Here is a 13,418-nt window from a genome sequence, read left to right as displayed (position 1 = left end):
ATCCGAGATACTGAAATACAGAAAGCTCTACGAATGGCGGATGTAAAAGATTTAAAAAGTGCTCTAGTGTACGCCATGAAATTTGAGGCAGCCCAGCAAGCCACTCGTCGAGACCGCCACCCAGTCAGAGCTGCTCAAGTCCAGGAGCCAGGGGATCAAGTCACCGCTCGACTTGACGATTTAACTAGACAACTGAACGCCTTGAGACGGAATATTGGTGAGGAGAAACCGACCGTTAAGTGCTGGAACTGCGGTGCTGAAGGACACATACGACGAAACTGCAAAACACCCCAGGGTACTGATGTTAAGAGCGCTTCTAACAAGCAGCAGGGAAACTAATTAGTGGCCATCTCGCGGGGCGGAGGTTGCCAGATAATGAAAAGCCCCCGTTTAAAGCGCTTCAGATTTCTGCAGTGAGAGGCGGCAGTAATGGACTTTTCATAATAGGATATATAAATGGAGTTCCGTGCAATATGACTATAGATACAGGAGCCAACGTCACCATCATCCGAAAAGATTTGGCTCAACAACTAGGAAACAAACTTATCTGGACGCCGCCCTGCGTTACCCTCCAGACTGTGTCCGGTGAGAAGATCGACATCGACGGAAAAGTAAATGTTAACATCACGTTTGGAAGTGCCGCTTACCATCACACGGCATATGTAGCAGAAATCACTGATTCTTGCATACTCGGATTGGACTTTCTAAGGAAATACAATTTTTACTTGGATTTTAAAAATAACGAATTGCATTCTACATCTGAGGACATAGCGTTATTTCTCCTTAATGATGAAGAAGTTAAATCTGTCCATAAAATCATAGCACAAGACTATATCACAATACCGGCAAGAACAGAAATTTTACTTCCTGGATCCATAGCCGAAAACAGAAATTTCCGTTACGGCATCATAGAATATCCCAATAACTGTAATATCCCAAAAGGAGTACTAGTAGCCTCAACACTCGTCGACCTATCTAGAACGGTTATCCCGGTGAGAGTCGCCAATGTAACTGAAAAGCCGAGAGTTATTAAGAAAGGTGAAGTGGTTGCAACATGTACTCTAGTAACCAGCGTTGAAAGAAAGAGTAACATCCCAGAATCCGTGTCCTCAGAGAGCATTACATCGGAGTTATTGCAGAATGCACAATTAAACGATAAAGAGAAAAATGCTGCCGATCGCGTCATTAAAGACCTTCAAGTTGTTTTCTCCCGCTCGTCTTCTGACGTGTGTCGAACTAGTTTGACACAACATAGAATAGATACTGGCGATCATCCCCCAATCAAGCAACATCCAAGACGTCTACCGTTTGCTAAACAGGAAGAGGTGCGAACACTGTTAAAAGATATGGAAGAAGGCGATGTCATCGAGCCTTCAGCGAGTCCATGGGCATCTCCCATCGTTCTCGTCAGAAAGAAAGACGGCTCAACAAGATTTTGCGTTGACTATCGCCGGTTGAATGAGGTTACGAAGAAAGACAGTTACCCTCTTCCTAGAATTGATGACATTCTAGACACTCTTTCTGGAAGCAAGTGGTTCTCAACACTTGATTTAAAGAGTGGGTATTGGCAGGTAGAAATCCATCCTGATGACCGAGAAAAGACGGCATTTACTACGGGACAAGGACTTTGGCAGTTCAAAGTGATGCCGTTTGGACTGTGTAATGCGCCGGCAACATTCGAACGTCTTATGGAAACTGTTTTGAAAGGCCTTTCCTACGAAGCCTGTCTGATATACCTGGATGATATCATCATCGTCGGAAAGAGTTTTGAAGAGCATCTAGAAAATCTTAGAAAGGTGCTTCAGAAACTGAAAGAGGCCAATCTGAAGCTGACTCTCGCTAAATGCAAATTGTTTCGAAAGGAAGTGACTTACCTGGGACATGTCATCTCTGCAGAAGGTGTGCGCACGGATCCTGAAAAGGTATCAGCGGTTAAATCCTGGAGGCGTCCCGAAAATGTCCATCAGCTGAGAAGCTTCCTAGGGCTTTGCACCTACTATAGGAGATTCGTGAAGAACTTTTCTTCCATCGCAAGACCACTTCACAAGCTGACAGAGAGCAAGCAAAGATTCTTGTGGACAAAGGAATGCGAGGATGCATTTAACAACTTAAAGGAAGCTTTAACATCTGCTCCAATCCTGACGTATCCTCAGCTCGACAGACCATTTATTCTCGACACCGACGCGAGCAATGAAAGTGTCGGTGCTGTTTTGTCCCAAGAAATAGACGGCCAAGAACGTGTAGTAGCTTACTGGAGCAAGTGCCTGTCTAAACCGGAGAGGAATTACTGTGTCACAAGGAAAGAGTTGCTCGCCATAGTCAAAGCTGTAGAACATTTCCATCATTATCTATACGGGAGAAAATTCCTCCTCCGCACGGACCATGCCTCATTGGCCTGGCTTTTAAATTTCAAAAATCCTGAGGGTCAAATAGCCAGGTGGATACAGAGACTCCAAGAATATGACATCACTATCCGTCATCGTAAGGGATCATCACACGGAAACACCGACGCCCTGTCTAGAAGACCTTACAGAGAGTTCGTGAGCACTTTTACTGGAATAATGCAAAGAATGACGTGCAAAAGTGGTGCCGATCTTGCGATGCCTGTGCAGGTCGGAAAGGACCGAGGAAACGCAGCCGAGGCAGACTGCAACGTTACAACGTAGGTGCGCCTTTTGAACGTATCGCCTTTGACATCCTGGGACCTCTGCCACGAACTGCTGATGGCAACAAATACATACTCGTTGTCATTGATTACTTCACCAAGTGGCCTGAAGCTTATCCTATTCCTGATCAAGAGGCAGTCACAGTAGCTGAGGTAATGATACAGCACTGGATTTCCAGGTTCGGAGTGCCTCTTCAGTTACATTCCGATCAGGGAAGGAATTTTGCCTCGGCAGTAATCAAAGAACTATGCAAACTACTTGGCAATGACAAAACTCAAAGGACGCCATTGCATCCCCAGTCGGACGGCATGGTAGAGAGGTTCAATCGAACCATCCTTAATAACCTCTCATTAGTGGTTTCCAGAAACCAACAGGACTGGGACAAGAAATTACCACTCTTTTTACTGGCTTACCGCAGTGCTGTCCACGAGACTACCGGCTATTCTCCATCACAGATGCTCTTCGGTCGTGACCTTCGTCTGCCTTGTGATCTATTGTTTGGCCGCCCTCCGGATGCTCCTTCATCGTCTGAGAAATATATTCAAGATCTCCAGGCCCGGTTTGAAGTGATGCACAATTTTGCACGAGAGCGAGTCAACTTGGCGACGGAGAAGATGAAGACCCGATACGACACAAGAGCTACTGAACATCAATTCCACGAAGGAGACAAGGTGTGGTTGTGGAATCCGACTCGACGGAAAGGACTTTGTCCGAAATTACAGTCACCTTGGGATGGGCCGTACACAGTCCTAAACAGGCTGAATGACGTCGTGGTTCGGATTCGTAAGTCTTCGAACTCTAAACCTAAAGTCGTTCATTATGACAGGTTAGCTCATTACTATGGCCATAGTACATAATGTAAATAATTGTAAATAGTATAAGACCATGGTCCGTTTTGTTTTTAAATGTGTATTTGATTTGTTTTATGTATTGCATTTATTGTTCATGTTGTTTATTATTGTAATGTAATGCTTATTAATGCATTTATGCCACAGTTGTAAGTTTAGCTTCCTGTCCAGGGATTGTACTGCCCGGGACGTGCAGTCCTTGGGAAGGGGGCAGTGTTACGAATTTGGTATTTAAAAAGCTAATGTTAGTTCAATTACAAATTAAATGATTTTATTTCTCGCGCAGTGCAGCGCGTGACGAATATTAAAAGAAAGCTAAGCCGTAAAATTGAAAATACAAGAGCGCGTGCATTAAATAAATAAATATCTCTTTTTGATTTCGAGAAAGTACTGGAAAATTCTAGCGCGTGATTTTAAAATCTTATAAAAGGAGGAAAACATCTCAGTTTGTAGTAGTTGCTCAGTTTGTTGTTGTTTAGAAAACTGCTGTTGTTGATTGTAGCGAATTCGCGGATTAGCGTTCTTTAGCTGTTTTGAATTACGTTCTATTGGACATTTGAGTAGTTAAAAGATAACTACTGTGAGATATTGTAATACTGCATGATAATTTGAGAAAATTTAAGCATTTTTGTTGTGATAATAATAAATTTTTGTTCATTTTTCATCGGACTTGTGCATTCATTTCATAACGAACCCGTACGCACGCAACAATATATACGTACGCCGGTATCAGGGAATGTGTATGTTATAATTTAGCATTATGCTAGTTTTCTTTCCCTCAAATGGTTTTAAATGTAAAGGCTACAGTGTTAGCTTATTTTATTTTTATTTACGGAATGAAGCATGAATTTTATTTAGATTAGTCTTTATTTAAGAGAAGCAAAATATGCTTTGCCTATGTCCCCACTGCCAATAGGGTTATGGGCCCAGCACCAACAGCTAGCCTGTTACCCAGTTCAACTCAGTATTGAAGGAACTAGGTGAAGAGGGCCGTTATTCCCGAAAAGAAGCTGACCTGTCTTAGAATTTTGTTCAAGTTGTTGTGCTCACATTTAATTGCAGATGTCATTACTACCTGAAGGTTTTGAGCTGTTAAACCATGACAACTGGGATCAGTGGAAAGTCGATATGAAAATGCTGTTATTGGATAGAAATTGTTGGAGCTTCATAGAGGACAAAGAAGAAGAATTAGATAAAAGTGCAACAAGGCGTAAAAAGCAGGAATTCACATTGAGAATAGAGCCTTCACTACATTTTATTATGTAATTAAAACTGAGTTCAGGCCGCTGATACAAGAATGCTCAATTGGTAAAGAAGCATAGGAAGTTGTACAGAAGCAATTCGAACCCAAAACAAGAGCAAGGATAATTCAGTTACTGGATGAATTTTTTAGCATTAGATATACCCCAAATGAAGAAATAGGATTATTCATCGCGAGTATAAGAATAACTGCAAAGAAGTTGGCTGAAGCTGAACACAACTTGGCAGATCTTTTTAAAGAATTTCAGGAGATTACCCCAGAAATACTCCGGCATTATACAGTTGATCTATGGGTGGAAGGATGAAGATTTTATGCTGGAAAGAATTGCTGAAGAACTGGTAAGGGAAGAAAGCCGACTTCGCCAGGTAAATGCCGATTTAGAAGCCATAAAGGTAAGCATGTTTAATACTATTAGTTCAAATGCAGGAAAAGATAGAGTTGAAAATAAAACTAAATATAAGGAAAAAATGAGGAATATGAGAATAGGACCTTGTTTCAGATGTCATAAATTTGGACACGTAATTGCTCAATGTGAAGAAAATGTAAGTAAAAATCAGAAGTTTAAAATAGACGATAAAAATGGACAGTTTAAAGATAAAGAATTGTGATGGTGTTCAACCTGTTTAGGACAGTCTCAAGATGATTGTACTTAAGGAGAGTAGCTCTAGTGTCACACTGGCTCTTTGCCTTCCACCGCCAAATTGACTCGCTCTCATGCAAAATTGTGCATTGCTTAAAACCATGATTGGAGCTTTTGGATGTACTCTACAGGTGATGAAGTTGCTTCTGAAGATCGACCAAACAAGAGATCACCATGCAGACGCAGGTCGTGACTGAAGGAATCTGGGATTGGGAATAGCCAGTAGTCTCGCAAACAGCACTGTGATAGACAGTAAAAACAGTGGTAACTTCTTGTCCCAATCTCTTTGGTTTCTGAAAAACACCAGCGAGAGGTTCTTAAGGATGGTTTGATTGAACCTTTCTACTATGCCATGTTACTGAAGATGTAAAGGTGTCATTTGGGTTTTGCCAATGCCGAGTACCTCACATAGGTCTTTAATTACAAATGAGGTAAAATTTCTTTTTTGATCAGATGCAATCAGAATGTCTTTCCATCATCCAATTTGAACTTCTGGTACAAGATACCTTTTCGAATATGGAATGAGTCCCAGAGAAACCAATATTGTTTTGTTGTAAGACTATAGATAGAAATGTCCTGCCAGGTAGATTTCCTGTTTGAGGACTCCATTAAGTCAATTATGAGTTTAATTTCTCCATCTTTACACTAGTCTTTCTTAACTTCTTTGTCACTCAATGGGTCTGGATCAGTCATTGAAGTCGCAACTGGTCATGCGACCGGATTAAGCAGCTTGTATTTCACTTCATTCATGGAACAATATCGGCAGCTCCCCAGGCAGGTTCTTCGAGACAGGGCATCAGTATTTCCATGTGATGATCCCTTGCAATGACATATAGTTATGCCATATTCCTGAGTGTCTGCATCTACCTGTTTATTTGACCTTTGGGATTTCTGAAATTTAACAGCCAGGTCAATGACGCATGATTTACATGGAGCAGGAATTTTCTGCCATAGAGATAATGATGGAAATGTTCTACGGCTTTAATTATGGCAAACAACTCTTTCCTGGTGACCCAGTAATTCTTCTCTGGTTTAGACAGACACTTGCTCCAGTATGCTACGACACATTCTTGATCATTTATTTCTTGGAACAAAAAAGCACCAATAACCTGGTTGCTCACATCCATCTCAAGAATAAACGATTTGTCGAGCTGAGGATACGTCAGGATTGCAGCAGATTTTAAACTGTTCCTTCAATTTATTAAATGCATCCTTACATTCTTTGGTCCACAAAAACTTTTGCTTGCTCTCTGTCAGCTTGTGAAGGGGTTTTGCAATGGAAGGAGAGTCCTTCAGAAATTTCCTTTAGTTTGTTCAAAGCCTTAGGAAATTTCTCAGCTGATAGACATTTTTTAAGGCACCTCCAGTCTTTAACTGCCGACACATTTTCTGGATCCATACATATACCTTCAGCAGAGATGACATGTCCAAGGTAAGTCACTTCCAGTCTGAGCAATTATATTTGGCAAGATTTAATTTTAATCCTTCAAATAAATGTTCTAAATGGTCTTCAAAACTCTTTCCAATGATGATGTCATCAAGGTATATCAGATAGGCTTCATATGAAAGACCTCTCAACATGGTTTCCATGAGCATGTTGCCGGCACATTATATAATCCAAATGGCATCATCTTGAACCTCCAAAGTCATTGTCTATTAGTAAATGCCACCTTTTGTCAGTCATCAGGCTGTATCTCAACCTGCCAGTATCAATTCTTTAAATCAAGTGTCAAAACCGCTTGCTTCTAGAAAGAGCCTAGAATGTCATCAATTCTAAGAAGAGGATAACTTTCTTCATAACCTCGTTCAACCAGTGATAGTCAACACAAAATCTAGTTCAGCCATTTTCTTCCTGACCAGAATGATGAAATCGACTCAAGGACTTGTGGAGGGCTTGATAACTTTGCTTTCTTGCATATTCTTTGGAAGTTTTCCTCCCTCTTCCTGTTTAAAAGACCTCTTGGATGCTGCTTGATTAGTGGATGGTCCCCCGAGTCTATTCTATGCTTGTCAAACTAGTTCAACCTACATCAAAAGACAAGTGAGAGAAAACATTGAAACTTGAAATTCTTGAATGATGCATTTCGCAGCATTTCTCCCTTTATATTTATTTTCCAATAGGTTCTCCGAAGACACAGATTATGAAGAGTAAGTGTTTCGCTGAATGCAGGTTTCGCTTAATGCAGGAGTACATGCTGAAACCATTTCGCCTTCCCTAATGATTTTCGGTTTATCACTGACATTGGTAAAGGCAGTCACAAGCTGTTTTATTCGTTCCTCTATTGCTCTTGTCACTGACATTCAAAAGCACTCTTGATACCAAAAATTGTTGCATGTATACGGGTTCGTAATAGATCTGATCTGTGTGTATTTAACATAGAATTGATGATAGCTTGATAAAATTTATTCTATCCAAAGAAACACTTCACAGTTCTTTCCACAAAAATAGTGATACAACTCTTTACAGTATCACAAAATACATTCAGTAGTTACTCACTTCAAACTACTAAGAATGTTAAACACAAGCAAAGTGCATCTAAAGATTGAAGTAACCTGGAGATATCTCAGTACTCTGAACTCACACTGAACTAACAACAACTGAAAAATGGATGCTTTTCGGTCTTATATAGTTTTCCCCCAGCCGCTGAGATATTTCTGCATTTTCTGCTTCTTGAAATTACTGAAAGTCATATGAGGGCTGAATATGGTTATAGTTACAAGGCACATCAATTACAGTTATTCAAGTACAACATCCATTACAGTCATACAGGAACCGCGTCGGTCGCGGACACTTAGTCGATGAGATGCTTAATCAACACCAGTTAGCTGACAGGACAATTAGTTGACATGGATACTTAGCCAACATGGACACTTAGCAGACAAGAACAGTTAACCAACATGACATTTTGCCAACATGGACAGTTAGCCAACAGGACATTAAGCCGACAATGAGTCTCGCTCTTCTCAATGCTTTCAGATTTCTAATACTTTCACATTTCATTACTACTTTGCTCAGCATATCACGCTACACTCATTCCCGTACAAAGCAGTTTCGTTCATCTCATTAATGAAATTTTCTTTCCTTGTCAGAAAGTAGAGTTATTCACCCTACTCCTTGCCACACTGGAACTACTTTTTTTTTTCTGAAATGCTAATTATCATTAATGCTCAGAACATTATTTACATGTTAAGCATTATATTTATTAATCTGGGATAGAGCTCAGACCCTGGAATGCGTGCATTGTGTCCACCTAACACAAGGCCATCTAAAAGAAGTAGGCTGAGTTTCTTTGGTTTATGTAATTACGACAAAGCCAGGGAGCTATCTGCCTGAGGGGAGGGATACTTTCATGGAAGACTTTCTAAGGATAACTGGCTAGTATACAAGTTACACATGGGGAAAACCACGAAAACACCCATGCAGCCAGTTCATTTGTGGGATTCGAAATTTGGACAACTACCAGTGCTCAGCGACTTTACCGTTCGGCCGCTGCTGGGCCTAAGTGACCGTTTTATTTAATATATAATCTATATCCATAATTATTGGGATGATTCGAGAGACTGGTTATAGTCTCTTCCAATGAAAATTACTTTTTTAGGCTAGACCTTTATAAATGCATTGCTAGAAAATGAAAAAAAAAAGTTCCAAATTTGAATACAGAAGGAAAATGCACTATTATGCTTTTAAAGGAAATACTGGCGGTGGAGTGCAACTCTATTTTATTTCCTTACTAAAAAATAATAAAAAAGAAATTTCAAGATTATGGTGACAAGATTATGATGCTTAAAAATCATTAATAATAATAATTAATTATTGCATTATTATTAATTTATGCATTTGACAGAGAAAGGAAATTTCAGTAGTGGGAGGAGTGAAACAATTTTATAAGGGAAGGAATGTAGCATGATATGTTGAGTAAAGTAGCAATGAAACATTAAATTATTTAGAAATTTGAAAGTATTAGGAAGAGCGAGATTGGAAAATTAATATCAAGTAAACAAGAAAAATTATTAATGATGTGAAAGTGTTCAAAGGAACTCCGTTGATTGAATGAAGAAGCTTTATGGACATTTTTTGCAGATCCCATATTAAAATGCAACTAAGTTACCATTGTACTTAAACAAAAATTCTTTTCTCCTTTCGAAAATTAATTCATATTCCCTGCTGAGAAATTTCAACGCTTTTTCAAGGCCAATATACACCAAACAGCACAATATATATCAAACTATGCTAAATTACACAAGAAATAAAAGCACATATGAGATGTTTAAGAATCGAAAAATAAATTTTACTGATAGGTGGGAAAAAATAACTTAAATATTGAACTTATGGGGAAGTTGAGACATTTTGTAACTGATAGTAAGTTTAAATAATTATTACATGTCAGCTAAACATCACTGTCGACTTAATGTCCTGTTGATTTAATGTCTTGACAGTTAAATGCCCTGATGGCTTACTCTCTGTGTCGGCTAAGTATCCTCGTCGGCTAGCTGTCCATGTGAGCTAAATGTCCTTGTGGGCTAACTGTCAGTGTCGACTAAATGACCTGTCGGCTAAATGTCCTGTCATCTAACTGGTGTCTGTTAAGTGTCTTGTCAGCTATGTGGTTGTTGGTTAAGTGTCACGAAACCAGACCAGGACAAAATGTTGCCAAATGGTCCTCAAGTTTGGGAACTTTTGACGATTTCTCTCCAAACTAGGCAACAAAAATTAGTCCCCAAAATCACTGCCGAGTGAGCGATATCTTGCAAAATTAGTAAGACGGTCATTTACTCAATGTTAAATAGATTTGCCTCAGTATTTTTATTTTTCTGGCAGAGTATCACATCTCTCAGCTTTTTATGTTACAGTATAAGGTATTTCTCCCGCCTTCCTAGCGTGCCTATGTGGTGTAGTGGTTCAACACACTGGGCCGGTATTCTAGAGGTCCGTGGTTCGATTCCCGGTGAAGTGTTGTTAATTTTTCATCTTTAATGCTTCCAAAATACCTAATGTCTCTACAACAATATACAGAAAACTAAAACAGTCTTGCATATAATTGCACTAAAATCCTCTATCTGTGTAAAAAATTCATAACACTAACATTTAAATGTCTGCCATACCATACCACAAAGATGTCATCCACATCAAACATCTGTGCATGTCGATAGAAAGTTGGAGAGTTAAACTTTCATGTTATATTTGTATTTGTGAAATAAATTAATTATAATAATTACAGGTATATTTTCTTTTTGTACCATTAGTTTTGCTTTACCCTGTATTTGAAAAACTGCTCAAAATGAAACAGCTACTACTGGAGTTCGACTTTAGATAGTCCGAATATGTGCCTGATGCAACATTCATATATCGTGGCATGAATTGCTAGAATTATTATTAATAGGTTATCTATATCCATAATTATCGGGATGATTCGAGAGATAATTTCAAGAAATTTCAATGATGTGCAGAATACTGATTACTTAGAAATTTTGGCAGATTTCACTGGATGCCATATGAAAACAGTGTAGCACTTCAAGTAGTCATGAATAATATCACTGATATTGCAGCCACATTAATTTTTTGTTGGATTTTTCTACACCGGACATCAAGAAAACTAGTCATTCAATGTTTTGACGTAAAATGTTTAATGATTTCTTAAATTAGGATTCAAAAGATTTGAATAAAAAAAAAAAAAAATAGCTCTAAGTTTTGAATACTGGAATTTAAAATCTTTTTGAAAATTCCCAAGATCTGAGGATTCAAATGCTTCAACCTCAGGAAATGTAAAATGTGACTTATAATCCAGTTCACATCTAATGAATGAATTCAGTTATTTTAAGTTAGATTTGACTTTAGTATGTTAGTTTGCACATTAATTTTGTACAAAAACAAATTATTAACTTCTATGCAAAAGCCTAAAGAAGTCAATAGTTTATTTTAAATAAATTTTTCTTTCTCAATTAAGAGTTTCTCTGCAGTAAGTGCAATTCTGTATCACTTATTTTATTCTTTCTAAAAAACTGTGTATGAATTAGAGATAAAAAAATGCTAGCTTCGTTTTTAAAATTAATGATTTTTTTCTAAATTCAAATGAAAAACTATTCACATAATTAAAATTATAAAGATCAATACATATGCTTCTGATTCAGTTTACTTCTTCTAAAACCAAACAATAATAAATGAAGGGAAATAAAGGACACAGAAGAAAATGTTTGGTTTTTCTACTTGAAAGAAGAATGTCCAGCTGTATAATAGAATAGTTTCAAATTTATATATAGTTGGAACATACTTTTCTAAACATAAAACAGGAGATAAAATATTTTTTGTTTACATTTATATGCAGTCACATTAATTACATAAAAATTGCAAATTCTCATTACTCTACTTCAAGTTTATTTTTATTCAAAATCTGTCTCATAATTTCTGAAACAGTATGGATTTGCAGCTCTTGGAAAATTCAGTTGCAGTTAGTTCTCAAACTTTCATGAAATCCATCATATGACTCCTGTCTTCATGAAGTTTGGTCACCCCACTATATATAATGGTCCTTATAACTTAAATAAATAAAAAATCAAAAAATATAATACTACATGAACAATTTAAGATCATTTGGAAAATTATGAGCTAAAATGCAAGTTTCAAAATGGCACATTAATTAAGAAGTTAACTTTTTGTCAGTAAGTTAAACCTTTGAAAAACAGCCATAACTGAACGTCAGAATGCACCATGCAAAATGCAGAGTTTACGAATTATAATATGGATGTTTCAGGAAAAATTTAGATATTTTATATTATGCTTCCATACCATTGTCTTCATAGCTTGGCAAAATGCCACTTCTTGTGGCAGAAGATTATAAATTACTTCTTAAGTTATAAAAGTATATACTATGTGTAGTCCAGAAATATCAGTGAATTAAAAATAATACACACACTTCTCAATAGCTTTTACCTTTCTTTCAGTTTTTACTAATAGCCGACCAGCTATAATTTGTCTATTTGATATCATTTTATGAATATTTATACCATTAGTGTAGTTCATATAATGTAGTCTAACAGCATATATCATACACTCAGCTGCAGAATTTTTTTAAGTAAGCACTATTTTCTACTAGTGGCATGCTCCAGGTTTTGCTCACTTTTTGTAGTTGTGCTGTCTTAGTGAATATGGAAAATGTGCCACTGCCATTTCTATGACTTCCGCACAACATTAGTGAACTTTAGAATCAAATCATAATCTGTACAGCAGAAATCAAATAATATATCTCTCAGCTAAGTCAAAACCCCATTCCTGGCTCTGTTGTAGTTGTGACTTATCTCGCTTCTCTGACAGTAACATCAGAACAAGCCCATGAAATACATAGCGGAAAGAAAAGTAAGACTGCGCCTGTTGTTGGCAAGAGCCTTCAGCACTATACAGGTGACATTACGACTTTGTTAACTTTTGCCCCCCCCCCCATTTCGATGGAAAGCACCCCAGGAGGATGGATTAAAAGGTCTCTCTCCTCTCTTCCCCCACCAACCTCTCGAGATGACTTTCGGCTTGCTGTATATTTAGTGTCTCCATGCCACACAGACACTACACATTTACAAACATCCCTGCCTTCTTCAAGATTTGAACACGGACCCTTTGGTATGGCAGTCAGTTCTGCTAACCAATATCCCGATTGGATGGCTAATTCATGGCTTTAAAGTCATTGTGTTAATGTTTTCTCAGTACGAGTGCTAATAAGAAGACTGCTGCACTACTTTTATACTTAAAAACAAGTGGTCTTTCAAATAATTTTCTTGAATCCTATTCATTAATTATCATCAGTCTAAACAGTCATTCAGCTAAATGTTTTAATGAGAAAGGCCAAAGTTTTGAGGAATGTCAGTAATTTTTAAAATGTACAGTGTCAAGCTAGCAAGTTATGTATTTTTTTATATGTATGCACTTGTTTCTAATGACATAACTAAATTTCATAAATAATTTATGAAATGACAACAAGAGCAGTGTATGCAATTACAGTTTATAACGTTCCAAA

General features: G+C 37.8%; 1 protein-coding gene across 1 annotated transcript in view; it reads right to left on the bottom strand.

The window, feature by feature from the left end:
• LOC118181744 (small G protein signaling modulator 1-like) overlaps positions 1-13,418 on the bottom strand; it is a 226,869-nt gene that overhangs the window by 128,511 nt on the left and 84,940 nt on the right. The window lies entirely within an intron of this gene.

Source organism: Stegodyphus dumicola, chromosome 3, assembly GCF_044657685.1.
Source record: "Stegodyphus dumicola isolate Sdum_Otavi_A_Nest chromosome 3, ASM4465768v1".
NCBI classification, from domain to species: domain Eukaryota; kingdom Metazoa; phylum Arthropoda; class Arachnida; order Araneae; family Eresidae; genus Stegodyphus; species Stegodyphus dumicola.
This window is presented reverse-complemented; position numbering and strand designations above follow the sequence as displayed.